We start from the raw sequence: 25,749 nt of genomic DNA on the forward strand, positions 1-25,749 counted from the left end.
TGGGGACCCCAACCCTGGCAGCATCCAGCGAGGAGGGGCCTTGCTGTACCTCTACCAGAACAGAGGCTGCATTGCGAACAAGATGCCTATCTTTGATGAGTGGGGGCCGCGCCCTGCCGGCCTCCAGGGGCCTCGCGAGAATCCAGTGACGGTGACTGCCCTTCCAGTCGGCCAAGGCGACTCTTCCTCAAGTGGCGGAGCAGGGAGGCATGAGGCGCCAGAGGCTGAGGGGGCTCCCGGCGGGATGACAACGTCGGGCGATGCTCATGAGGGAGCAGCTCTTGGGGCCCGTGCCGCTGAGGCTGAGGGCGGCCAGCAGCTGCCCCCAGCGCCTGCGGCTGAGGCCCCTGAGGGTCCGGCCGCTTCTCTTGGCGAGGCGACTGGCAGTGCGCATCAGGCAGGCGCCCCTGACGCGGATCGCCTTGATGCTCCGTCCTCGTCGCAGGTTGATCCCTGCGCTCAACTCTTGGGCCGCTTCCGCATGGACTTTGAGGCCCTCCGGAAGAGAAGGGAGGCCCTGGGCGATGATTACCCTTGTCGCCTGCTGAAGCGTAGGAAGTACTTCGCCACTGACGAGTAAGCCTTCTCCTTTTCCAGCTCCCGATCCTTCTGTTGCTTTTACTGATCCTTGCTTCGCAGGCCCCTTCCAGCCGAGCTCGCGGAGATGGCTGAGGTGCCGCCCCCTTGGCTTCGCCCCCTCTACCGTCTTCAAGCGCTCCGAGCAGCAGAGCCCTTGTGGTGAGGGCGATCGGATAGGCGAACCGTCCCGAGGCGCATCGAGGCCCTGTGCACCTCGCGATCCTCCCTCGCATGCCTTCTCGTGGCATAGCCAGCCTGCCGTGGGCTTCTCGCCTGGTCGTGGACTGCGATTGGCTAAGGCGCTCCCTGCGCTCTTCATCTGGGGGCGGGCTGGCTCCAGGCCGGGCTTCTGGCGTGGCGTGCCCGGCCGTCGCAAGGGTGCCAGCCCCCAGCCCCCTGCCCGGAGGGGGTGTGCCGATTCATGGCCCCCGGTGCTTGCTTGGGGCAGATGATGGTGTGGAAGAAGTGCTCGAGCGCGCCCGGGAGCGTCGCGTTCTTCGCCAAGGATTACTTCGAAGGGCGGCTGACGCGGTGAACCTGCTTGGTGAGGAACTTGCTGATGAAGACGCGCGCCTTGAGGCCGAGGGCCTGCGCCTGGCTGCAGAGAGGCGCGAGCTGGAGTGCGCCATCGCCCTTGCGCGCCATTAGCGCAATCTTGACGATGAAGAGGCCAAGGCGTCGCTGGTGGCCTCTCGGGAGGCCCGATCTCAGGCCGCTGAGGAGGCCCTGGAAGCTGACCGGCGGCGAGAGGCGGCGGAGGAGCGGGCTCGGGAGCTCCTGGCCCGGTGCCACTCACTGGAGGAGCAAGCGGAGCTGCGTGAGGCAGCCCTCGCGTCGATGAGGGTGGCCTCTGGTGACCCAGCAGAGCTCCAGAAGCGTGAGGAGGTGCTGACGCTGGAAGCCGCCGAACGTGCCCACGAGTACGAGCGTCTGGAGATGAGGGAGCGCTTGGTGATGCAGGCGGAGTATGATGTCGCTGCACGGGAAGCCCGTGTCCTGGAGGAGGTCGGACGTCGGGTGGCGACGGCGCGCTTGAACCTCGAGCGCTAGTTCGAGGACAGGCTGGGGCTGATCCGGGCCGAGGCTGAAGGTAGGACTGCTGCTTTGAGGGCCAAGCTGGAGGATGCGACGCGGCGGGACGATGCCTTTCTGGCCGCCCTCGAGGTAGCGCAAGGGGAGTCAACCACCTCCCAGGCCGAGGTGCTCCTTCTACACCATCGGGTGGAGGAGGCTGAGGCCGTCGCGTGCCAGAATGCAGATGAGATACGTCAGCTGCGGATCCTGGAGCATGAGCACGGCCCCATGCTCACCACGCTCCGGGAGAGAGCCAATACAGCCTTGGGCAACATCTACGAGGCGGCTGTTGGCGAGCCGCACGCAGTCAACTATGCTGGCAACCTTTAGTTCTTCACCGACGTGGTGACGCAGCTGGAGGCGCGGTCGGTCAGGGCCGACAGGTTGGTGGAGGAGAGGAGCCGCGTCCTGCTCGGGCGCGCCTTTTCTCGCGTATTCAGCCATCTCCGGAACATGGATCCCCACTTCGATTTCGACGCTGCCATCGCCCCAGTCCCCCAGGCCGTCCGTGTCGACCTGGCGCACTGGGTGGAAGACAATGTGGATGCTCTTGTTAGGGCCTTCGCTTCGGATAACGACGGCGTGATCGTGGCCGCCGACGAGGGCAGCGTGGTGAACGGCCTTGACGCCGCTGGCGGCAACGCAGACAGCGATGGCGAGTCCAGCGACGCCAGCAACGGTTTGGGAGGTGCTCCTGAGGGCGCATTGGGGGATTCATCCGACTGATTGTGCATCATTCCTGTTTCCTTACCCTGCATGAATAGAACTCAGGCCTTGGCCTGATGGCTGTGAGAGCATTTTGGGAGGGGGAGCCCCTCATGTAAAACTTGTGTTCATTGTATTAGTAGACGTTACATTGGCCATGCGCCCACGCCAAGTGGTTGGCTAAGCGACGTGCTGGTCGGCTAGTTTTACCTTCGTCCCGTGCGGGCCCTGAGGTAGCTTGTGGGAGGCTGTGGTATCCCGAGTGTTCCCTGATCGAATCCGTAGGATCTGCAGTAAAAAACCCTCCTTAGAGGACGCGGTGGCGGCAGTCTGGGCTGCGCGCAAGCTAGGCCTGACCCGGCTCGCGAGGGGCTCGCGAGGGGAGGCAGCTGAGGCGGAGTGGTAACCAAAGCGCGAGGAATTGCTCGAACGAGACTAAGCACCCCTTCCCCGAACACACGCAAATCTCAAATTCGTATCCAACTTAAATCCAGCGGGGGAAAACGACAACCAAAGGGAAAAGCAATGAAAGCAGACAAATGGCCGCGTCCGGCACCTAATCTAGTCTTCGACATCTTCTCACCAGCGCGGAGCTAAGTGCTGCCACTGGGCGTGGGAGGGAGCCCCAGGGCCTAAGGCCGGCACCCCTGAGACTCTGGGCGTGTACAGCCCCACTCATTATTACATGAGAGTGTCACGGGGCGGCGAGCTTCACAGGCACTGGGCCTTCTTCACAGGTACTGGCCTTGCTTCATATCGCCAGACGAGGGCCCTGCCTTGCGCCACACTCTAGTGCCATCAACGACGACCGGAAACCAGGACGCCGCCGATGGGGTAGAGCGGTCGCCAACGGTTCCCCGGACGACCACGGGTCCTCCGCCAGGGGCAGGCCCTGAGGCACCTCCCCAGCAGAGGTCCTGCTTCCTGAGAACACCTTGCTCCGAACGCCGCGGTGGTGATTTCGGATCTCGGCCCCTCTCCTACAGCCCCCTGCGCCCTCCTCCCGAGGGGTAGGAGACTGTGGGAGCGGGGCAGCTGCTCGCTGTGGCGACCTGCACCTCCTGCGATCCATGATTAGCGTTTGCCTGTTCCTGAGGAATTAGCGGTACCCGATAATCGTTGCCCCCAGCGTGGCCAGTGGGACCGTCCCGGGGCTCCTGGAAGAGCTCAGCTTCTGGCGTCTCGTCCCCCCAGCTTGGGCTGAGGAGTGAGCCTTGTTCGCCCTCGCGAGGGTGCCCTTGGTCCATCATGTGGGGCACGTATTCTTCTGGCGCCGTCATCCCGAAGGCCACGCCGTAGTGCTCCGCGTGCCATGCGGCTCTGCTTGACGCGCCCACCGTGGGGTGGTAGCGCGGCTGTCCACTGGGGCCGTGGGTCGCGTCGAGTCCTTCTTCTTCGCGGACCGGGAGCGGGGGCAGCGCCGCCGCCGGTCCGGTGCTGACAGCTTCGCTGGCGTTGGAGTAGCCTTGGAGCCCGCCGGCGCGCACGGAGCCACCACGCGGGCCGCCCTGGGCTAGAGATGGGAGCTGGGTGCAGAAGGGGTGAGCCCCCGAGGCGGCAAAGCCCAGGAGATCTGCCACCCGCTCCAACAACACGTCGCGGCCGCCCTCCAGCAGCCTACACTGCAGCAGCTCTCAGGCCACCGTGAGAGCGGCCCTCGAGTTCGCCTGCTCCCCGCGGGTGCACTGTGTCATGGTCGCGGCGTGATTGGAGGCCCTTGCTGCCGACCGCGCCTGCCGCGGTGTGAGAGCTGTCGAAGCTTGTCCACGTCACCCGCGGCCAGCAGCGCCCTGCGGACCGCGAGCTGCCTGGGGCACGGGGTCGCCCGAGGCGAGCGGCTCTGCGCGGGCGGGCCACGCCGCCCAAGGATCTGGGTTGCCCGCCTGGTCGCCGGACATGGTGATGACAACGCAACGGGACACGAAGCGGTAGAAGGTGGATTCCGGCGCACCCCTACCTAGCGCGCCAAATGTCGGGTTTCAGGTTCCAGCAGACCCTTGAAGTTCGAACACTGGGGTGCGCGCGGAGATTTCGCCTTCTACCTACCTGCACCCCACCGCCTCACTAAGATCTAAGCTATGGAAAGAACAGCACAAGAGACACAGGGTTTATACTGGTTCGGGCCACTGTTGGGGTGTAATACCCTACTCCCGTATGTGGTGTGGTGGATTGCCTCTTGGGCTGATGATGATGAACAATACAAGGAAGAACAGCCTCACGAGGGTCTGTTCTTGGCTGGGGCGATGAACTGCTAGGAGGAGTTCAGTCACCCTTCTCTCTCTCTCTCTTGCCGATCCGATCTTCTCTCGTTCCTCCTCCCCTTTGTCCCCTGGGGTGGCTAGTCCTATTTATAGGCAAAGGACCTGGGCCTCTTACCAAATATTGAGCGGGAAGGGCGCCAACAATTGGCCATTTTGAAGGGGAACATCGGGTACACTTATCCTGACTAAAGTTGGTCCTCGCCTGCCAAAGGCTCTGGTGGTGATGCTAGCTTGGGCTCCACAATGACTTCCTCCCTGTCGTTGGGCTGGTCTTGGTCTCCTTGCACCGAAACAGATGCCTTTGCTTGATGCTCTCGCCTGCGCTTGCTCCCTTTGCACCAAAGAGGAAAGGAGGACACTGCGCGGGCTGGCGCCCGCCTGGCACCCTTGGTCGTCATGGCTTGCGTCATGGGCACCTCGTGAGGTACCCCGCCTTGTTCTCTCCGCCTCCTCACGAGCCAGCCTGATGAGGCCGTGCCTGAGGAAGCTCCGTGTCGTCCGCCCCGCGAGGCTTGGCCCCTCGCGAGGGTCTTGGGTCTGTGTTGATGAAGATGGGCCGTGCTGGCCCCCCTTTGAGCCACGACGCAGGCTGCAGGCAGGCAAGTCTGGGGACCCCCGTTCCCAGAACACCGACACCGGGCCTCCTCAGCGGCCAGAGATCGGGCCTCCCGAGAGGCCACCAGCGACGCCTTGGCCTCTTCGTCGTCAAGATCGCCCTGATGGCGCGCAAGGGCGATGGCACCCTCCAGCTCGGGCCTCTCTGCAGCCAGGCGCAGGCCCTCGGCCTCAAGGCGCGCGTCTTCATCAGCAAGCTCCTCACTGAGCAGGTTCACCGCGTCAGCCGCCCTTTGAAGGAATCCTTGGCGAAGACCGCGACGCTCCCGGGCGCGCTCGAGCACGTCTTCCACATCATCATCGGCCCCAAGCAAGCGCCGGGAGCCACGAATCAGCACACCCCCTCCAGGCAGGGGGCTGGGGGCTGGCACCCTCGCGACGGCCGGGCACGCCATGCCAGAAGCCCGGCCTGGAGCCAGCCCGTCCCCAGATGAAGAGCGCAGGGAGCGCCTTAGCCAATCGCAGTCCACGACCAGGCGAGAAGCCCACGGCAGGCTGGCTATGCCACGAGAAGGCATGCGAGGGAGGATCGCGAGGTGCACAGGGCCTCGATGCGCCTCGGGACGGTTCGCCTATCCGATCGCCCTCACCACAAGGGCTCTGCTGCTCAGAGTGCTTGAGGACGGTAGAGGGGGCGAAGCAAAGGGGGCGGCACCTCAGCCATCTCCGCGAGCTCGGCTGGAAGGGGCCTGCGAAGCAAGGATCAGTAAAAGCAACAGAAGGATCGGGAGCTGGAAAAGGAGAAGGCTTACTCATCAGTCGCGAAGTACTTCCTATGCTTCAGCAGGCGACAAGGGTAATCATCGCCCAGGGCCTCCCTTCTCTTCCGGAGGGCCTCAAAGTCCATGCGGAAGCGGCCCAAGAGTTGAGCGCAGGGATCAACTTGCGACGAGGACGAAGCGTCAAGGCGATCCGCGTCAGGGGCGCCTGCCTGATGCGCACTGCCAGTCGCCTCGCCAAGAGAAGCGGCTGGGGCCTCAGGGGCCTCAGCCGCAGGTGCTGAGGGTAGCTGCTTGCCGCCCTCAGCCTCAGCGGCACGGGCCCCAAGAGCTGCTCCCTCATGAGCACCGCCCGGCGCTGTCACCCCGTCGGGAGCCCCCTCGGCCTCTGGCGCCTCATGCCTCCCTGCTCCGCCACTTGAGGAAGAGTTGCCTTGGCCGACTGGAAGGGCAGTCACCGTCACTGGGTTCTTGCGAGGCCCCTGGAGGCCGGCGGGGTGCGGCCCCCACTCATCAAAGATAGGCATCTGATTCACAAAATCGCCCCTGTTCGGGCAGAGGTATAGCAAGGCCCCTCCTTGCTGGATGCTACCAGGGTTGGGGTCCCCAGTCAGGATCAAGAGCACTGTCCTCAGCACTTTTGGGGTCAGGTCCTCTTCCTGGAGCCTCATACGATCATCATGCCCGCTGAAGGCCCACATCCGGCAGGAGTGGTGTTGGAGAGGAGCAATGCGGCGTAGCAGGAACTCCTTCACTACCTTGGGCGCTGTCACGCCAAGCGACCTCAAGAACGCGAAGCGGTGCCAGACGAAGACGAGCCGGGGGCTCTCGAGCGTCTCCTGGCCCCAGCCCGAATTGGGGACGGCAGGCGAAGTTGGCTCCGATAGCAGGGGGCTGGGCACCCCTACATCCACATACAGCCACCGCTCGCGGAACCTAGCCGCAGGCGGAGGGAGCCTGAAGTCAATCCCCGAGGCCGCTGTCTTAGACGCGGCAGCGAAGCTCACGCACGCCGAGCATTGGGTAGGGTAGACAAGGCGCAGAGAGAAGAAGTGGCGCAGCAAGGCAACCAAAGGAAGGATGCCCATCATTGCCTCGCAAACAAAGGCGAAGACCGAAAGAAGGGTGATGGATTCAGGACCCAGATGCATCATGTGGATCTGATAGTGGGAAAGCACAACATTGAAGAAATCAGAAAAGGGGGGAACCAGACCCGCCCACAGGGCGTCGGCAAAATACTGGACCTCGGTGACTATCCTGTCGATGGAGAAGTGAGACGCGGGCCAGGCCGTCGTCCTCCCGCATTCGTTGAAGATAGTGGCCAGAGCCGAGCTGACCTTGCCCAAGCCCTCTCGATTGATTATGATCGACTGGTCGACGGCAGGGGCCGCCAACGGCGGCGAGCGAGGCGGAGGCATGGGTTTCTTCCCTCTTCCCTTCTTCGTCAGAGCCATGGCGATGGGAAGGGGGGGGAAGGTTCGAGATTGGGTTGAAAACAGAAGCTGGAGTTCGAGAGGAGGAAGGACAGAGGGCGCTCGAGCAACAAAAAGGGGAGCGGCTGTGTACGACTACGAGTCCGCCTAGCATGGAGCAAAATAAGGGGGGCGTGGGGGAATAGTGTCGCCCACGCCCAATCAACCACCACGTGGCGCCCAAGGCCGCAGGCTGTTAGGGCCCGCGGCGCTCCGCCCTTGCCCTTTCCCCTCCCTGCACGGCCAAGTTCGGGCGCGCCTTGGGCCCGGGGGCTACTGTCGGCGTCCTGGGAATGGGGGTCCCCAGACTTGCCTGCCTGCGGCCTGCGGCGTGGCTCAAAGGGGGCCCAGCACGGCCCATCTTCATCAACACAGACCCAAGACCCTCGCGAGGGGCCAAGCCTCGTGGGGTGGACGACACGGAGCTTCCTCAGGCACGGCCTCATCAGGCTGGCTCGCGAGGAGGCGGAGAGATCAAGGCGGGGTACCACACGAGGTGCCCGTGACGCAAGACATGATGACCAAGGACGCCAGGCGGGTGCCAGCCCGCGCAGTGTCCTCCTTTCCTCTTTGGTGCACAGGGAGCAAGCGCAGGCGAGAGCATCAAGCAAAGGCACCCGTTTCGGTGCAATGAGACCAAGACCAACCCAATGGTAGGGAGGAAGTCATTATGGAGCCCAAGCCAGCGTCACCACCCGAGCCTTTGGCAGGCGAGGACCAACTTTAGTCAGGATAAGTGTACCAAATGTTCCCCTTCAAAATGGCCAATTGTTGGCGCCCTTCCCGCTCAATATTCGGGAAGAGGCCCAGGGCCTTTGCCTATAAATAGGACTAGCCACCCCCAGGGTAGAGAGGATCGGCCAATCCAGAAACAAGCTGGGATCGGATCGAGTAGCATCATGCAGAGAGAGAGAGAGAAGGGTGATTGAACTCCTCCTAGGAGTTCATCCCCCAGCCAAGAACAGACCCTCGCGAGGTTGTTCTTCCTTGTATTGCTCATCATCATCAGCCCAAGAGGCAATCCACCACACCAGAAACTAGAGTAGGGTATTACACCACAATGGTGGCCCGAACTAGTATAAACCCTGTGTCTCTTATGCTGTTCTTTCCATAGCTTAGATCTTAGCGAGGCGGTGGGGTGCAGGTAGGTAGAAGGTAGAATCTCCGCGCGCACCCCAGTGTTCGAACCTCTAGGGTCTGCCGAAACCCGAAATCCGACATCTTTATTTTAACCCCCCGGGGCCAGTGCTCCTCTGAGTGTTGGTCCAAAATAGAGCCCTTTGCAGCGCCCCCTCGTGGAAATTCAAGGTTTGGGTTTAGTTGTACGGAGTGCTCATCTGAGTGTGCCCTAAGAACGAGATATGTGCAGCTCCTATCGGGATTTGTCCGCACATTCGGGCGGTGTTGCTGGACTTGTTTTACCATTGTCGAGGATGTGTTGTAACCGGGATGCCGAGTCTGATCGGATTGTCTTGGGAGAAGGAATATCCTTTGTTGACCGTGAGAGCTTGTGATGGGCTAAGTTGGGACACCCCTACGGTATTTGAACTTTCGAAAGCCGTGCCCGTGGTTATGGGCAGATTGGAATTTGTTAATGTCCGGTTGTAGAAAACTTGAAGTTGATCTTAATTGAAATACATCAACCGCGTGTGTAACCGTGACGGTCTCTTCTCGGCAGAGTCCGGGAAGTGAACACGGTGTTGGAGTTATGTTTGACATAGGTTGTTCTAGGATCACTTCTTGATCATAGTTCATCGATCGTGCTTTGCCTTCTCTTCTCGCTCTCTTTTGCGTATGTTAGCCACCATATATGCTAGTCGCTTGCTGCAGCTCCACCTCATACCTTTTACCTTACCTATAAGCTTAAATAGTCTTGATCGCGAGGGTGTGAGATTGCTGAGTCCCCGTGACTCACATATACTTCCAAAAACAGCTTGCAGGTGCCGATGACCCGTGCAGGTGACGCAACCGAGCTCAAGGCGGAGCTCGATGAAGATCTTGTTCTTTGTGTTGTTTCGTTCCAATTGATCAGTAGTGGAGCCCAGTTGGGACGATCGGGAATCTGTGTAGCATTTGGGGTAGTCTTCTTTTATTTTGGTTCCATAGTCGGACCTTGATTGTATCTGGATGATTTAATGCTTTATTCATGTATTGCGTGAAGTGGCGATTGTAAGCCAACTATGTATCTCTTTCCCTTATGTATTACGTGGGTTGTGTGAAGATTACCTCACTTGCGACATTGCTTTCAATGCGCTTATGCCTCTAAGTCGTGCTTCGACACGTGGGAGATATATCCACATCGAGGGTGTTACAAGTTGGTAATCAGAGCCTTCCCCGACATAGGAGCCCCCTGCTTGATTGAATCTCCGGCGTTGTTGAGTCTAGAAATTTTTTTTGAGTCATTTAGGAATTATATATATCGGAGAGTAGGATTCTTTTTACTCCCCAGTCCCTTCGTTGCTCTGGTGAGGCATCCTGACGTAGATTTTTGACTCTTCTCTTCTCAAATTTCACTTAAAAAAATTTAGGATCACGCGGGTATCTCGGAATCGTTCCGATCGATTTGTGACGAGAACATTGTTCTTGGTGCCTCCTATCATTTAGGGGTTGCGGCAGTGTCCCGGGGAATTGAGCTCCGAGGTGTTGTCGTCACAATTTTATCGTTACAATTCTGGAATACCTGAGTTCGCCGACATCGAAAATCTCTTTTATGCAATTGTTGATGAGATAACCTCGACGCCACCCAGTACTGGAGCGGGAGTTCGGGAGTACTGCCATAACTTGTATAACGGATGCTTTTCGAAGGTTGAGGTAAATGATTTCCGAAGATTTCTTGGTTATGTGTTGAAGGATGGATACAGCTGGATGTAGGATTTGTTAGTTTTGGGTGAGATATTATGCTTCCCCTGTATCCCCAACACCTGATTGCATAACCGGAAAATTTCGGGAGTTTATAAGTGGGAATTCAAGTAGCTCCTAGGATATCTTTCCGACAGATGTATGATATGAAATTGGGGGTCAACGTCTAGTGGTCCGCCCATCCACGGTTGGTTTTACAGTGGTCTCGTTGTGTCTTAAAGAGTCCTTGGCTATGCTGACTCGGGAATGCTTCGTATGTCATGTGCACTGCCTTGTACATGATGGTGTTGTACGATCGAGCCCGTGTGGGCCCCACCACAAAAACTTCGGACGGAATCTCTATCATATGTTTGTTCCGGCTTATTCTGCAAGCCAATCCTTTGTTTTGTTTTCAGTTGTGGTATTCGAGTTGCTTCAATCTCAAGTGTTTATTTCATGCCTTTTCCTAAGTGGTGTTCTCATAATCCTATGCGAATACTAATCCTTCATGATAATTGAGATTGTCATGTCAATTCTTTTCAACCGGCGTGTCTCTCTTCAAGTGGATCCGTTCATTTCAACATCCGCAAGATCATCTCAAAGTCTTCTCAACGTTGTTTGTTTCATCCGTCCTAAGTTGTCTTTGTTTTCCTGCCCTCCCACCCTTTTTCTTCAAGGACTAATATATCTTAATCAAGTATCCATCTTATTCATGTGAAGCCTCTCCACTCCTTTTCCGTCAATGTTCTTATCCGGTGATTCTCATGAAGATTTTAATGGAGCCTCAAGGTCATCATCCTTAATTCTTTTCTTCTCCGGTGGATTCAATTCTAGCTTTGTCGATCATATCATTTCCTTGTTTCAAATGCTTTCTTATGCCAGTGCACTTCTTAATTATTCACCTCTCGTTTTTCCATTTGTTCCGTTGTACTGAAGATATCTCGGAAGATTAGTGCTTCTATTCTTGATCAATCCAAGCTATTTTCGAGGTCTTACCTTATTCAAGCCATTTAATTCAACCGGTGCTTTCTCTCTTTTAAATCGTTCTACGGTGTATCTTTTGAGTGGGCCCTAACCCACAGGTCTTTTCCCAGGATCTTACCTGACTCTTCCTATTCTCTCGGAGCTTTTCAAATTCATCTCAAAGTTTGACGTAAGAATGAATTTTCATCAGTCAGATGTACTTCTCCAAGATCTGTCAAATTCTTTTCATCGTTGGCTCAACCTCTTCGTTTTGATTCTTCTGGAGTGTCTAAATAATTCATGGTGGTGTTTCTCGTCGTCGTTCTCGGAGATTTGAAGTCCGAAGACTCAAATCTTGGCCCGTTCTCTCAAGATTCGTGGTTCTAGCGTTATGCCATCCTCTCATAATTGTTTTCGATTGTGAGATTTCTTTTCACCTATCTGGAGCAATTCAGGAGTCTTTTCAGTTTGATCATCCGGAGTCCATCATCTCAGATTTATTCATTCTCAGCTTTCAGTTATCATTCTCCAATCTTACCGGTGCATCGTTCAAGTGATCTCTAACCAGTCATGATCCCTTTGTTCTCATGTATCTAGATTGTCTCAAGTATCGTCATTCATTTCACAATTCTTACCCGGTGATTCATCCCTTTACTTCACTCTTTTTCAATTCTTACAGTGGTTCGTTCAATATTTCGCTTCCTTTATTTTGTATAAATTCATCCGTTATGTCATCCTACCAGTGGATCATCGAAGACATTCTCAAGTTGCGCTATATCTATTCTAATCCTTTCTTCGAGAATAAGTACTATGCCAAATTCGTTTGCTCGTCATCAATTTAATTGATGAAGGATAAGCATAATGTAATTCTTATTCTTTTTTCATCAAGTGAATTCAATTACTTATTCTGAAGGTTCACCAAATTCTCGGTTTCAATTGATTCATCTTTCTTTTTTGGAGTTCCAAGTTTCCACTTTATCTCATCGCGAAGCTCCTTCTAATCATTGCAAGGCTTCAATCTTATTATTTTCATCCTTCTTTTCATTTGATCATCCTTTTATTACCGGAGTTCTTCATGGAGGCTCAATATGGTGGTTCACCAACGATGTAATTCCTTATCAAAGTATGCATCGAGATTCTTTTCACAGGAGCTCAAGTATTCTTCTTCTTGCAATCTGGAGTGCAATTCTTTCTACCGTATCATTGGAGATGGTATTATGTCATTCTTGAAAATTTGAGTTCATGTTTCATGATTCACATGTTGTCAAGAATGAGGTATTTTAAATCCATCAACCTCTTCGTTGGAGTTATCTTGGGTTATATTTCACCTTAAACTTTCCCTAAGGATTGTTGCTAATTATGGTGCTTATAAATGATCCAAGTTCTTCTTTATCCTCCCGGTGAAATACTTTCTCGTCTCCTTGTTCATACCAATCCAATTCTTTTTCCCGTGAGTGGCTGGTTGTCACCTCATAATTTGAGATGTATTCCATAAGACCATATCAAGCTTATTCTTTTCGTTGTTGGTTTTCCAACAACTCCGTTCGAACTTTCTCCTAAGGATGTTTTCAAATTCATTCGAGGTAGAAGATGTTGTTTTCTTCTTCGTTACTTTCAATCCGTTCTATCTTTTGTTCCGGAGGCATTGTGATGTTGCCCTCTTCGACCCATCATCTTGTCTTGTCAATATCATGTTCCTTTCCTTGCTTATTCGTTTAACCGGAGTGTTGTTCCCTCTGCTCAAGTCCTCTCATCTTATCAAGTTTTCCATCCCTTCTCAACTGGAGTGCTGTCTGAAATCTTTCTTACCCCTTGTGCCATTCTTTCAATAGTTCCGAAGACAGTGTGTTGTTGATTTCATCAAGCATACTCTCATCTTGTCAAGTTCTTATTCAATTCCTTTTCTTTTCAGTCGGAATGCTGCCCAAATTATATCATTCTTTTCCCTTCTCTATCTTGTTTCAACCGGAGTGTTATGTCTATCATTCCTCTTCCAATTGGAGTCTTCATCCTAGTGCTTTCGTTTTGCCAAGCTCATATTCTTTACCTTCCATTTCCAATGGGAGTGTTGTCATAATTGATCCTTATCGTTCCTTGTGCATGTCATTCTACCGGAGTGCTTGCATGTACATCTTGTCCATTGCAACCCTTTTCTTATGTATTTCAACCTACAAGGTTCTAGTAATGTTCCTTGATCCTCTTTTCTAATGGAGTGTTTTCAACTTTGTTCGTCTTCGTTGTATCCTTTCTTTCAATTTGTTCTACCTCGCAAGGTTCTATGGTTTCACTCATTGGTCAAGGAAGCAACTTAGTTTTACCTCTTCCCCATCCTCTTCCTTTTTCTCCGGTGCCATCCCTAGGATCTCGGGTCGAGATCCTCTTGTAGTGCTGGAGTGTTGTGATGCCCCAAGTCTGGAGCTTCAGATGATTCCCAGGGTTTCCGGGTTTCGTCGTGTGTTTTGTTTGGTTCGTTGCTTTCTTCATTGCATCATGTGCATTGCATCACGTCATCATGCCATCAGGTCATTTCTTTTATTAACTCGACTAAATAAATGGCATGGATCTTTGATCCATTTAAAGCGAGGGAAGGGTGACTTCTCTTTATAACATATCCTCCCGATAGTAGGGAGCTATATTAAATATTTCTTTAATTTGAAATCCACCATAACACACTTGCAAAAATCCCAATGCTATAGTTATCACAACTCTTGGCCTCTATCTTTGCTATATATCTTTTCTCTATTTTCCGGAGCTCCACCAAGTAACCGAACATTTTTGGACCTCCTATCACCCACTTCCTATTCAAATCATTTGAATTTAAATCAAATGAGTTTGAATTTAAATCTTTCTATCATGGCATTTTCTATTTTCTCGGAACGAGCATATTTTTGCGAGTCCAGAAAAATATTCCGCATGCCCAAATCCTTCCTCTAATCCTTTCTTTTCTCTCCTTTCTTTCTTTGCAGTTTTCTGATTTCTAAAAGGTTTTTTTAAAAGACTTAAGGGAGAAGAGAGACCCAGGCCTCTCTAGGGCCCATCCACTTCCGGCCAAACCTCCCCTAGCCCAGCCGGTGCCCGCCCAACTGGGCTGGCCTTTTAGCCCACCTAATCCTAACCCTAGCGCTACCTTAGCCCGATCCCTCGCGCACCTCTCCCTCTCGATCCCCCCCTCGCGCCGCCAGGAGAGGAGGCACCGCGCTCGACCCCTCTTCTCGCCCGTAACCCATCTCCCTCTCGTTCTCCCATCGCCTCCCAGCGCACGCCTGGCGCCTCCAGCTACGTCACACCGGCCGGCCACCGAAGCTATTGCCGGCTGCCGCCCCACCGCTCTTTTCCGTGCCATTCCCCTCTTCCTCAACTACTAGGCGCGCTGCCATTGCCTTCCACCGCGCCCTGCTGCTGCTGCTGCATCCATCCTCCTCCGCCATCAAGCTCTGGCATAGAGGTCAACTCCGGCGAGGCCATGCCAGTACCGCCGCCTTCCCCACTCCAGAGAGGCCGCCGCCCGCCGCCGACAAGCACAACCACTCCAGGTCTTCTCCTTGTTGTTCTCGGCATAGGCCGCTGGCCCCAACCGTCATGGCACCAGCCACCAGGGCCTCCAAGCCAGCGAGCCCCCTTCCTCTTCGGGCCCCTCTGCTTTTCCTCGTGTGCGAGCTGCACCGTGTCAAGCCACCCGACGCCTTGCTCCGTACCCTGACCTCGTCCAGCGACCTTGCCTCAACCTCGTCGTCCCACCTTCTCCTTGCCGAGGCCACCGCCGGCGCCCCAAGCACCCAGAGCCTGTCTCTGCCATGGCCTTCCTCCTGCCCGTGATTTTCCTTCCGTCCCCTACTTTTGTCGTGCGAGAACGCGTGGACGACGACCGGCGCCAAGTCCTGCTCAAGCACCCGCCTGCGTTGCTGCGTCGGTACACCGTGTCGCTGCTCGTTGCCTTTCAAGACCGCCTCCATGGAATTTCGCCAAGTACACCACCGACAAGACCACACGGATGCCCGAACGAGTACCGAACGAAACGCAAAAACCTACGAGAACAACTTCGGGGACCGATGAGTACCACGACGATCGTTGTTCGCCAAGTACACCTCCGGATGGCCACGTTCCTCTTCAAATGTACGACTACACGGTGTTGTGCCAAGTACCATGATGGCCGGATCCCTCGGACCCATCAAGTCTGCCTATGAACCGTGAACAACTACCGTCGCCGTGGATCCGACAAGTTCGCGAGTACGACTACTTCCCACGACTACCCTCGAGGACATTGGTTCCATCAAGTTCAATGACCACATGGGCACAACTACCGCCGCCGTTATTTTCGTCAAGACATTGTGTACCTCTACTTCCACTACCATCCCGTTGATCACCGATGACCGATAGTACCACTACTTCCTCTACTTCCCTCGACGAACCCGAAACATCACGTTTGCACGCTTCGAAGGTATAACCGCCGAGAAGATGACCCGTGGATCGAATGCATGTTGTGTGATGTATGAGTTGCACCCTATGTTTGCACCGTGCCCGAGTTGTCACTTGCTTGGTCCTCCTCTTCCGCCGCTAACCCATGGGAACCCGGTTACCGGGATCACCCCACCATCTTGCACGACACGCTCCCGTCACACTTCCTTTTGCACCGGCATCTCAAAGGAGTTACCGGAGACCGATATGTTGCCGTGGCACTGTTTTCGTTATCGTTGCCGTGGCACCCCTATCCTTTCCACCGCGGTGACAAATGCTTCATAATGCTCTTGTCAACTTTTAATAAAAATTGCATAAGCTTGCACATGTCATCCGCATCATGAGAACAACATTTAAAATGTTTAAAATTGTTGTTGCATTAAATTGCTAATGCATATGGGGTTTTACCGGAATTGTTGGTTGATGTTTCCGGCCCCATTTAAATTGCTTAGATTGTGTAGTTTGCTTTTGCTTCACCTCTTGCCATGTTAACCAACATTTAATATTGTTGAGTACCTAAACGAGAGGAACTAAATATTTGACGTGGTGTTTCGTCAATATGCAACTCGTTGCATATTGAGCTCCACTTAATTTGTAGTTTTGTTTGTGCACTTTGCCATGCCATGCTTCATTAAACCGGACATGCATCATACTTGGTTGTGCATCATGCCATGCTTATGTGATGGTTGTTTACTATGTTGTGTGCTTCTTTCCGTTGTTGCTTCTTCGGGTTGGTTCCGATAACGTCGCGTTTGTGAGGATCCGTTCGGCTACATCCGTTTGTCTTCTTCATGGACTCGTTCTTCTTCCTTGCGGGATTTCAAGCAAGATGAACATACCCTCAAAATCACTTCTATCTTCGCTTGCTAGTTGCTCGCTCTTTTGCTATGCCTATGCTGTGATACCTACCACTTGCTTATCATGCCTCCCATATTGTTAAGCCAAGCCTCTAACCCACCTTGTCCTAGAAAACCGTTGTTTGTCTATGATACCGCTTTGCACAACCCCTCTTATAGCGTTGTTAGTTGCAGGTGAAGATTGGAGTTTGTTCCATGTTGGAACATGGATATTTTGTTGGGATATCACTATATCTCTTATAATTAATGCATCTATATACTTGGTAAAGGGTGGAAGGCTCGGCCTTATGCCTGGTGTTTTGTTCCACTCTTGCCGCCCTAGTTTCTGTCATATCGGTGTTATGTTCCCGGATTTTGCGTTCCTTACACGGTTGGGTTATAATGGGAACCCCTTGACAGTTCAGCTTGAATAACACTCCTCCAGCAATGCCCAATGTTGGTTTTACCATTCGCCACCTAGCCCCTTTTTCCCTTCAGTTCTGCAGACTCAAGGGTCATGTTTATTTTAACCCCCTGGGCCAGTGCTCCTCTGAGTGTTGGTCCAAAATAGAGCCCTTTGCAGCGCCCCCTCGGAGAAACTCGAGGTTTGGTTTTAGTTGTACGGAGTGCTCATCTGAGTGTGCCCTGAGAACGAGATATGTGCCGCTCCTATCGGGATTTGTCGGCACATTCGGGCAGTGTTGCTGGACTTGTTTTACCATTGTCGAGGATGTGTTGTAACCGGGATACCGAGTCTGATCAGATTGTCTTGGGAGAAGGAATATCCTTCGTTGACTGTGAGAGCTTGTGATGGGCTAAGTTGGGACACCCCTGCAGGGATTTGAACTTTCGAAAGCCGTGCCCGCGGTTATGGGTAGATGGGAATTTGTTAATGTCCGGTTGTTGAAAACCTGAAGTTGATCTTAATTAAAATACATCAACCGCATGTGTAACCGTGACGGTCTCTTCTCGGCGGAGTCCGGGAAGTGAACATGGTGTCGGAGTTATGTTTGACGTAGGTTGTTCTAGGATCACTTCTTGATCATACTTCATCGATCGTGCTTTGCCTTCTCTTCTCGCTCTCTTTTGCGTACGTTAGCCACCATATATGCTAGTCATTTGCTGCAGCTCCACCTCATACCTTTTACCTTACCTATAAGCTTAAATAGTCTTGATCGCGAGGGTGTGAGATTGCTGAGTCCCCGTGACTCACAGATACTTCCAAAACCAGCTTGCAGGTGCCGATGACCCGTGCAGGTGACGCAACCGAGCTCAAGGCGGAGCTCGATGAAGATCTTGTTCTTTGTGTTGTTTCGTTCCAGTTGATCAGTAGTGGAGCCCAGTTGGGACGATCGGGGATTTGTGTAGCATTTGGGTAGTCTTATTTTATTTTAGTTCCATAGTCGGACCTTGATTGTATCTGGATGATGTAATGCTTTATTCATGTATTGTGTCAAGTGGCGATTGTAATCCAACTATGTATCTCTTTCCCTTATGTATTACGTGGGTTGTGTGAAGATTACCACACTTGCGACATTGCTTTCAATGCGGTTATGCCTCTAAGTCGTGCTTCGACACATGGGAGATATAGCCGCATCGAGGGCGTTACATCCAAGATCACATAAAGCAGTTTTAACATAGTTTCTTTTAATGGAGCATGGTATAGTTGGTACTCCTGGATCTCCTAGTTTCTTAGGTAATCCACCCTTAAAATTATAATTAGCAAGCATGGTGGAAATTTCAGCTTCCGGTATCTTTCTTTCATTACTAACAATTTCTTTCATGTACTTAGCATAAGGATTCATTTTAAGCATATCAGTCAAACACATACGCAAAAAGATAGGTCTAATCATTTCAGCAAAGCGCTCAAAATCCTCATCATCCTTTTTCTTGGATGGCTTAGGAGGAAAAGACATGGGTTTCTGAACCCAAGGCTCTCTTTCCTCACCGTGTTTCCTAGCAACAAAGTCTCTTTTATCATAACGTTGATTCTTTGATTGTGGGTTATCAAGATCAACAGTAGGTTCAATTTCTACATCATTATCATTGCTAGGTTCAGCATCAACATGAAAATTATCATTAACATTATCACTAGTTTCATGTTCATTACCAGATTGTGTTTCAGCATCAGAAATAGAGATATCATTGGGATTCTCAGGTCTGTCAATAACAGGTTCACTAGAAGCATGCAGAGTCCTATCATTTTTCTTTTTCTTCCTTTTAGAATGACTAGGTGCATCTATATTATTTCTCTGAGAATCTTGCTCAATTCTCTTAGGGTGGCCTTCAGGACAGAAAGGTTCCTGAGTCATTTTACCAGTTCTAGTAGCCACTCTAACAGCATAGTCATTACTCTTACTATTCAATTCATTGAGCAAATCATTTTGAGCTTTAAGTACTTGTTCTACTTGAGTGGTAACCATAGAAGCATGTTTACTAGTGAGTTTAAGTTCACCTTTAACTCTAGACATATAATCACCCACGTGTTCAATCATATAAGCATTTCATTTCAATTGTCTACCAAAATAAGCATTGAAGTCTTCTTGATTAACCATAAAGTTATCAAACTCATCCAAACATTGGCTAGCAAACTTAGTAGGAGGGATTTCAACTTTATCATATCTATAGAGAGAATTTACCTTTACTATCTGTGTTGGGTTATCAAGACCATGTGTTTCTTCAATAAGCGGTAAATTAAGACCATGTATTTCTTCAATAGGAGGTAAATTCTTAACATCTTAAGCTTTAATACCCTTTTCTTTCATAGATTTCTTTGCCTCTTGCATATCTTCAGGACTGAGAAATAGAACACCTCTTTTCTTCGGAGTTGGTTTAGGAATAGGATCGGGAGTTGGCTCAGGAGCTGGCTCAGGAAGTGTCCAATTATTTTCATTTGTCAACATATTATTCAATAGAATTTCAGCTTCATCCTATGTTCTTTCCCTGAAAACAGAACCAGCACAACTATCCAGGTAATCTCTGGAAGCATCAGTTAGTCCATTATAAAAGATATCAAGTATTTATTTTTCTTAAGAGGGTCATCAGGCAAAGCATTAAGGAATTGGAGGAGCCTCCCCCAAGCTTGTGGGAGACTCTCTTCTTCAATTTGCACAAAATTATATATATCCCTTAAGGCAGCTTGTTTCTTATGAGCAGGGAAATATTTAGTAGAGAAGTAATAAATCATATCCTGGGGACTATGCACACAACCAGGATCAAGAGAATTAAACCATATCTTAGCATCACCCTTTAATGAGAACGGAAATATTTTAAGGATATAGAAGTAGCGAGTTCTCTCATCATTAGTGAACAGGGTGGCTATATCATTTAGTTTATTAAGATTTGCCACAACAGTTTCAGATGCATACCCATAAAAAGGATTAGATTCAACCAAAGTAATTATATCGGGATCAATAGATAACTCATGCTAAAGCGGACCTAGCAGCAGAGAACGCTAGGGTGGCTACGGAACGGGCCGAGTTGGAAGCTCAGGCCTACCGGCTTAGGCTGGATCAGAACGCTTCAGAGGAAGTCATGAGAAGAAGATAGCGGTCGCATCTCCCGCCGGGTTATGAGCCAAGAAATCTCTTCAACACGCCAGGAGCAGGAACTAGTAACCAGCCAGTGTGAAACCGGATGGAGGCGCCGGGAACAGGAGCGCCGGTTCAGCCGCGCACGATGGACCCGCCTCGTTAAAGCAACATTGTGCCGCAGTATGTTTCAACGCCCCTGGGGCATTACTCCAACCCGTTGGACAACATTATGGCCGCAGCTTCATGATTGGCAGCCCTCCCAACCGACAGCGAGTCACCGGTTGCGATTGAGGCACGACAGGCCAGAGATCTCCTTCAAACAGCTTTAAACCAGCAACAGGCTTATTCGCATAGTCGCGAGAGGATTAATTCCACCCCCCGCCTGAGCCGGAGCTACAGCAGGCACATTGAGGATGAACCGGTCGTGTCAAGCAGTGCACGTCGCCGTAACTCTCCGTGAGGGCACAACCCGACAGGTGGAGGTGCTAATGTGTAGGATGTGGTGGTTCATGGTCGTGCACGTCGAGGGGCAGAGTTAGCAGCTCTGCATGGAACTCGTCAACCTACTCCGGTTCACCCTACCGCTTCAGTGGAGCCAGGTGTGGTCTTCAGTTCCTTAGGGGTGCCGTGTCTCACCCCTGCTTTGCGTAATGTACAACTACCCAAGGATTTCAAAGGACCTCGTAAGGTGCCAAATTAAACCGCCGATCTGCAACCAGAGGCATGGGTTGAAAGTTATGAGATGGCAATGGAGATGTTATATGTGGATGAAGCAGTGTGTGCTAAATACTTCACCATGATGTTGGGCAGTATCATGTCTTCACCACTAGCTTGTGCAAGCATGATCAGAAGCTTCACAAGAGGGCCGTGAACTCTGTTGAACCAGCCGTGCCTCAGTATTTGCGCTGGTCTGAGCAACCCATTTTATGGAGTAGAGAGGATCACCCACCCCTGGTTGACAATCTGGGTCATCTGGCCTTAGTGGTGGCACCTCAAGTTGGGGGGTATAAGTTCACCAAGGTGCTCATGGATGGGGGAAGCAGTATCAATATTCTCTACTATGATACCCTCCGCCATATGGGGTTGACAGATAAGAATCTTAAACCGTCGAACACCGTTTTTCATGGTGTGGTACCCGGTAAATCTGCATATCCGGTGGGAAAGATAGCCCTAGAGGTGGCCTTTGGAGATGATCATGATTCAAGGTCAGAAACATTGACTTTTAAGGTGGTGAAAATCAAGAGTCCGTATCATGCTCTGTTTGGGCGACCGGCTTATGCCAAGTTCATGGCGAGGACGTGTTATGTTTATCTGCAGCTTAAGATGCCAGGTCATAAGGGGACCATCACAGTACATGGGAGCAGGAAGATTGCTTTGGAATGCGAGGAAGGTGATGAGGCTTATGCTGAGTCGGTTTGTGCCATGGAAGAGCTGAAGTTTTACAAAGACAAGGTTGATCCGGCAGATATGACTTCTTTGAAAAAGCCAACCATGGAACATGATCCGGCGTTGAAGTTTAAATCGGCCACAGACACTAAGATGGTTGATTTTGTTCCTGGCGATTCATCCAAGCAGTTCAGCATCAGCGCTAACCTGGATCCAAAATAGGAAAGCGCGCTCATCGAGTTCATCCATGAGAACTGGGACATCTTTGCATGGAAGCCTTCTGACATGCCAGGTGTACCGAGAGAACTCGCTGAGCACACACTTAATATTGATCCTAAGTTTAAACCGGTCAGACAGTTTCTCCGCCGCTTCAACAAAGAAAGGCGCAAGGCTATTGGTGAAGAGGTAGCTCGGTTGTTGGCCGCAGGGTTTATCATGGAGGTCTTTCACCCGGAGTGGTTGGCTAATCCGGTGCTGGTTCTCAAGAAAAACGGCACTTGACGTATGTGTGTGGACTACACAGACTTGAACAAGGCTTGCCCAGCAGATCCCTTTGCCCTCTCTCGTATTGATCAGATTATTGATGCTACGGCGGGTTGTGACCGCTTGTGTTTTTTGGATGCTTATTCTTGTTATCGTCAGATCAAAATGGCAGTTACGGACCAGGAGAAGACAACTTTTATAACCCCCTTTAGAGCGTTCTGCTATGTCTCCATGCCCTTTGGGCTCAAGAGTGCCCAGGCGACTTATCAACATTGTGTTCAGAATTGTCTTCATAAGCATATTGGGCGCAATGTTCATGCATATGTGGATGATATTGTCATAAAGTCCAGGAAAGACGAAACATCGATAGATGACCTGAGAGAAACCTTTAACAACCTCCGAGTTTACAAGATGATGCCCAATCCGGACAAATGTGTCTTTGGTGTCCCGGCAGGCAAACTCTTGGGCTTTCTGGTATCAAACAGGGGCATTGAGGCTAATCCGGAAAAAAATTCAGCAATCACGTCTTTGGCTAAACCGGCGTGTATCAATGACGTCCAGCGTTTAGCCAGCCGGATTGTGGCTTTGATCCGGTTTATCAGTCGTCTCGAAGAGAAAGCTATCCCTTTATATCAGATGTTAAAGAAAACAGATGATTTTGTCTGGAGTGATGCGGCTGATAAAGCGTTTGAGGATTTGAAGAGGCAGTTAGCTGAACCACCTGTCCTTGCAGCTCCGATCGATAAGGAGCCTTTACTGCTATATGTGGCTGCTAATGCCCGAGCTGTTAGTGCGGCTAATGTGGTAGAGCGCAAGGAGGCTGGAAAGGAGTATCCGGTTCAATGGCCGGTTTATTATATCAGTGAGGTGCTTATCGAATCAAAGCAAAGATATCCACATTGGCAGAAGCTGGTGTATGGGGTGTTTATAGCAAGCTGGAAGCTCAAACATTATTTTCAGGGTCATCCTATCACAGTGGTCAGTTCAGCCCCTCTGGGAGATATCATTTAAAACAGAGAGGCAACCAGCCGGGTTGCCAAGTGGGCTATTGAGCTTGGATCTCACGGGCTCAAATATGCACCTCGCACGGTGATTAAATCCCAAGCACTCGTGGACTTCATCAATGATTGGACAGAGTTGCAGGCACCAGAGGAAAAGCCAAATAACACGTATTGGACTATTCACTTTGATGGACCCAGACAGTTGGAGGGCTCGGGGCCTGGAGTCATATTAACTTCCCCACGAGGTGACAAGTTTTGTTATGTCCTCCGCATGATGTTCCCTTGTACTAACAATGCAGCTGAGTACGAGGCCTTACTCCACGGTCTTCAGATGGCTAAGGAGATGAACTTAAGCCGGGTTAAGTGCTTCGGTGACTCGGATCTGGTGGCTCAACAGGTATCTGGCACTTGGGATTCTAAAGACCCACTCATGGTTGCATATCGACGAGATGTGGACATAGCGGCTGGTCATTTCAAAGGTTATCAAGTTGACCATACAGACCGTCAAAAGAATGAAGCAGCCGACGCTTTAAGCCGCCTTGGCTCTCAGTGTAAACCGGTCCCACCGAATGTTTTCCTCGACGTACTGCATAATCTGTCGGTCAAGATACCAACAGAGGAGGAGTTGGCTATTCCTGACCCAGAGGCTCAATTTGTGGCAGCTTTGCATGTTATATCGGATTGGACAATCCCGTACCTAGCTTACATGAACCTGGGCGAGTTATCGGAGGATGAAACCTCGGTCCGGCAGATAATCCGGCATTCCAAGTCAATGACCATAATCAACGGGGAGTTACATTGTTGCAGCATCACAGGGGCAATTCAGCGTTGTGTCTCTCCTCAAGAGGGTTGTGAGATTTTGCGCGAAATCCATGAAGGGGATTCTGGTCACCACGCCGGTTCAAAATCTTTGGTGGCTAAAGCTTTTCGTCACGGTTTCTATTGGTTAACAGATCATGCTGATGCTGAGGATTTAGTCAAAAGGTGTGATGGTTGTCAAATATTTGCACGCCGCACTCATGTTCCGGCTTAGGAGTTGAGGATGATTCCAATAACTTGGCCTTTTGCGACTTGGGGGCTCGATATGGTTGGACCCTTTAAGAGATCCAAGGACAAAAAGACCCACCTGCTAGTGGCAGTGGACAAGTTCACCAAGTGGGTGGAAGCAGAGCCAGTCAGTAAGTGTGATGCAGCCACGGCGGTTCAATTCATCAAAAAGGTGATATTCCAGTTTGGTTTCCCACACAGTATTATAACTGACAATGGTACTAATCTGTTAAAGGGTGAGATGGAGGAATTTTGCCAACGTGAGCACATCCAGCTTGATGTAGCATCAGTGGCTCACCCCTAGTCTAATGGTCAAGCTGAGAGGGAAAATCAATAAATTTTGAGAGGTATTAAACCCTGGCTTATGGTTCCTTTAAAGCAGAGACCGGGTTGTTGGGTGGAGGAGTTACCTTCTGTGTTATGGAGCATCAACACCACACCTAGCAGATCTACGGGTTACACGCCTTTTTTCATGGTTTATTGAGCAGAGGCGGTTCTTCCTAGTGACATCCGTCATGACTCGCCCCGGGTGGCATCTTATGTTGAAGCTGATAATGAGAAGGCACCTCAGGACTCACTGGACTTGTTAGATGAGGAGCGTGATCTCGCAGCAGCACGTTCGGCGATTTATCAACAAGACCTCCAATGTTACCACAGCCGCCGGGTTAAGACCAGAACTTTTCAAGAGGGCGATCTGGTGCTCCGGCTCATCCAGGATCAGACTGATATGCAAAAGTTATCCCCATCTTGGGAAGGACCTTTTGTGGTCAGCAAGAATCTGCACAACGGGTCATACTACCTCATTGATGTTCGAGAGCACAAAGACTCACGTAAATCGGAGGAGGAGACCAAGCGGCCGTGGAATATAGCTCTTCTTCGGCCTTACTATACTTGAGCCACAGGCTCTTCTTATGTACATATTTATGACAATGTATATATTATATAATAAACCGGAGCCTCGAATAAAGCGGGGTCTCTATTCTTTTTACATCATGTGTGAGCCTACAAGAGCTTCTACTGACAAAGCGGCGTTTTGTTAAACCGGCCTATACAGCCACACGGATATAAAGAAAATCACTAGGGGGCTTGGTCGTATCCGAACCATAGATACACCTCTTGATTGGTTTAAAACCAAAAAGGGATATCACTAGGGGGCTTGGTTGTCTTCACACCATAGCTACACCTCTTGATAGGCTTTAAGCCAAAAGGACATTATGTGGAGCCAAAGAGAGTCTGTTGCATTAAGCACAGCTCAAACATAGGTAGCCACTGAGCACAACTCACATATTACCTGGGTGCTCCTTGCTTCTCAAAGAACAATGAGCTTGTACCCTTGTAATAGGCTATCAAGCCAGGCTTGGATGCCAGGTGTATTCACCTAAGACCCCGGGTTATCCTGCCACTTTAAGTAAGCCACTCCGTCCAGGTAAACCTGGTATGACCCATCGAACGTTTGACAAGTCAATCCCATGGACCCTGAACTTGTCAAAGTTAAACTGGTGATTGGTTAAAGATTGAGGTCCATCTTAAAAGGCTTTGCAAAATGGTTTAACTCAGCAGCCTGGCAGCCCATGAAAAGCCTCTATTTAGGGCCTGGCAGCCCATGAAAAGCCTTGCATATTTCTTTTGTTTTTGTTGTTTTTATGATAAGGGATTTATAAATATTTTTCTGATAAACCGGTGTCCATTACAACCCAGCATGACTTTCAGGGCTTAGTTGTCAGTACATGATCAGATTCTAAACCGGTAGCATACTGCTCCGGTCTAGTTTTGACTAGATGT

Source organism: Triticum urartu, chromosome 2A, assembly GCF_056163025.1.
Source record: "Triticum urartu cultivar PI428250 chromosome 2A, HENAU_Tu73, whole genome shotgun sequence".
NCBI classification, from domain to species: Eukaryota; Viridiplantae; Streptophyta; class Magnoliopsida; order Poales; family Poaceae; genus Triticum; species Triticum urartu.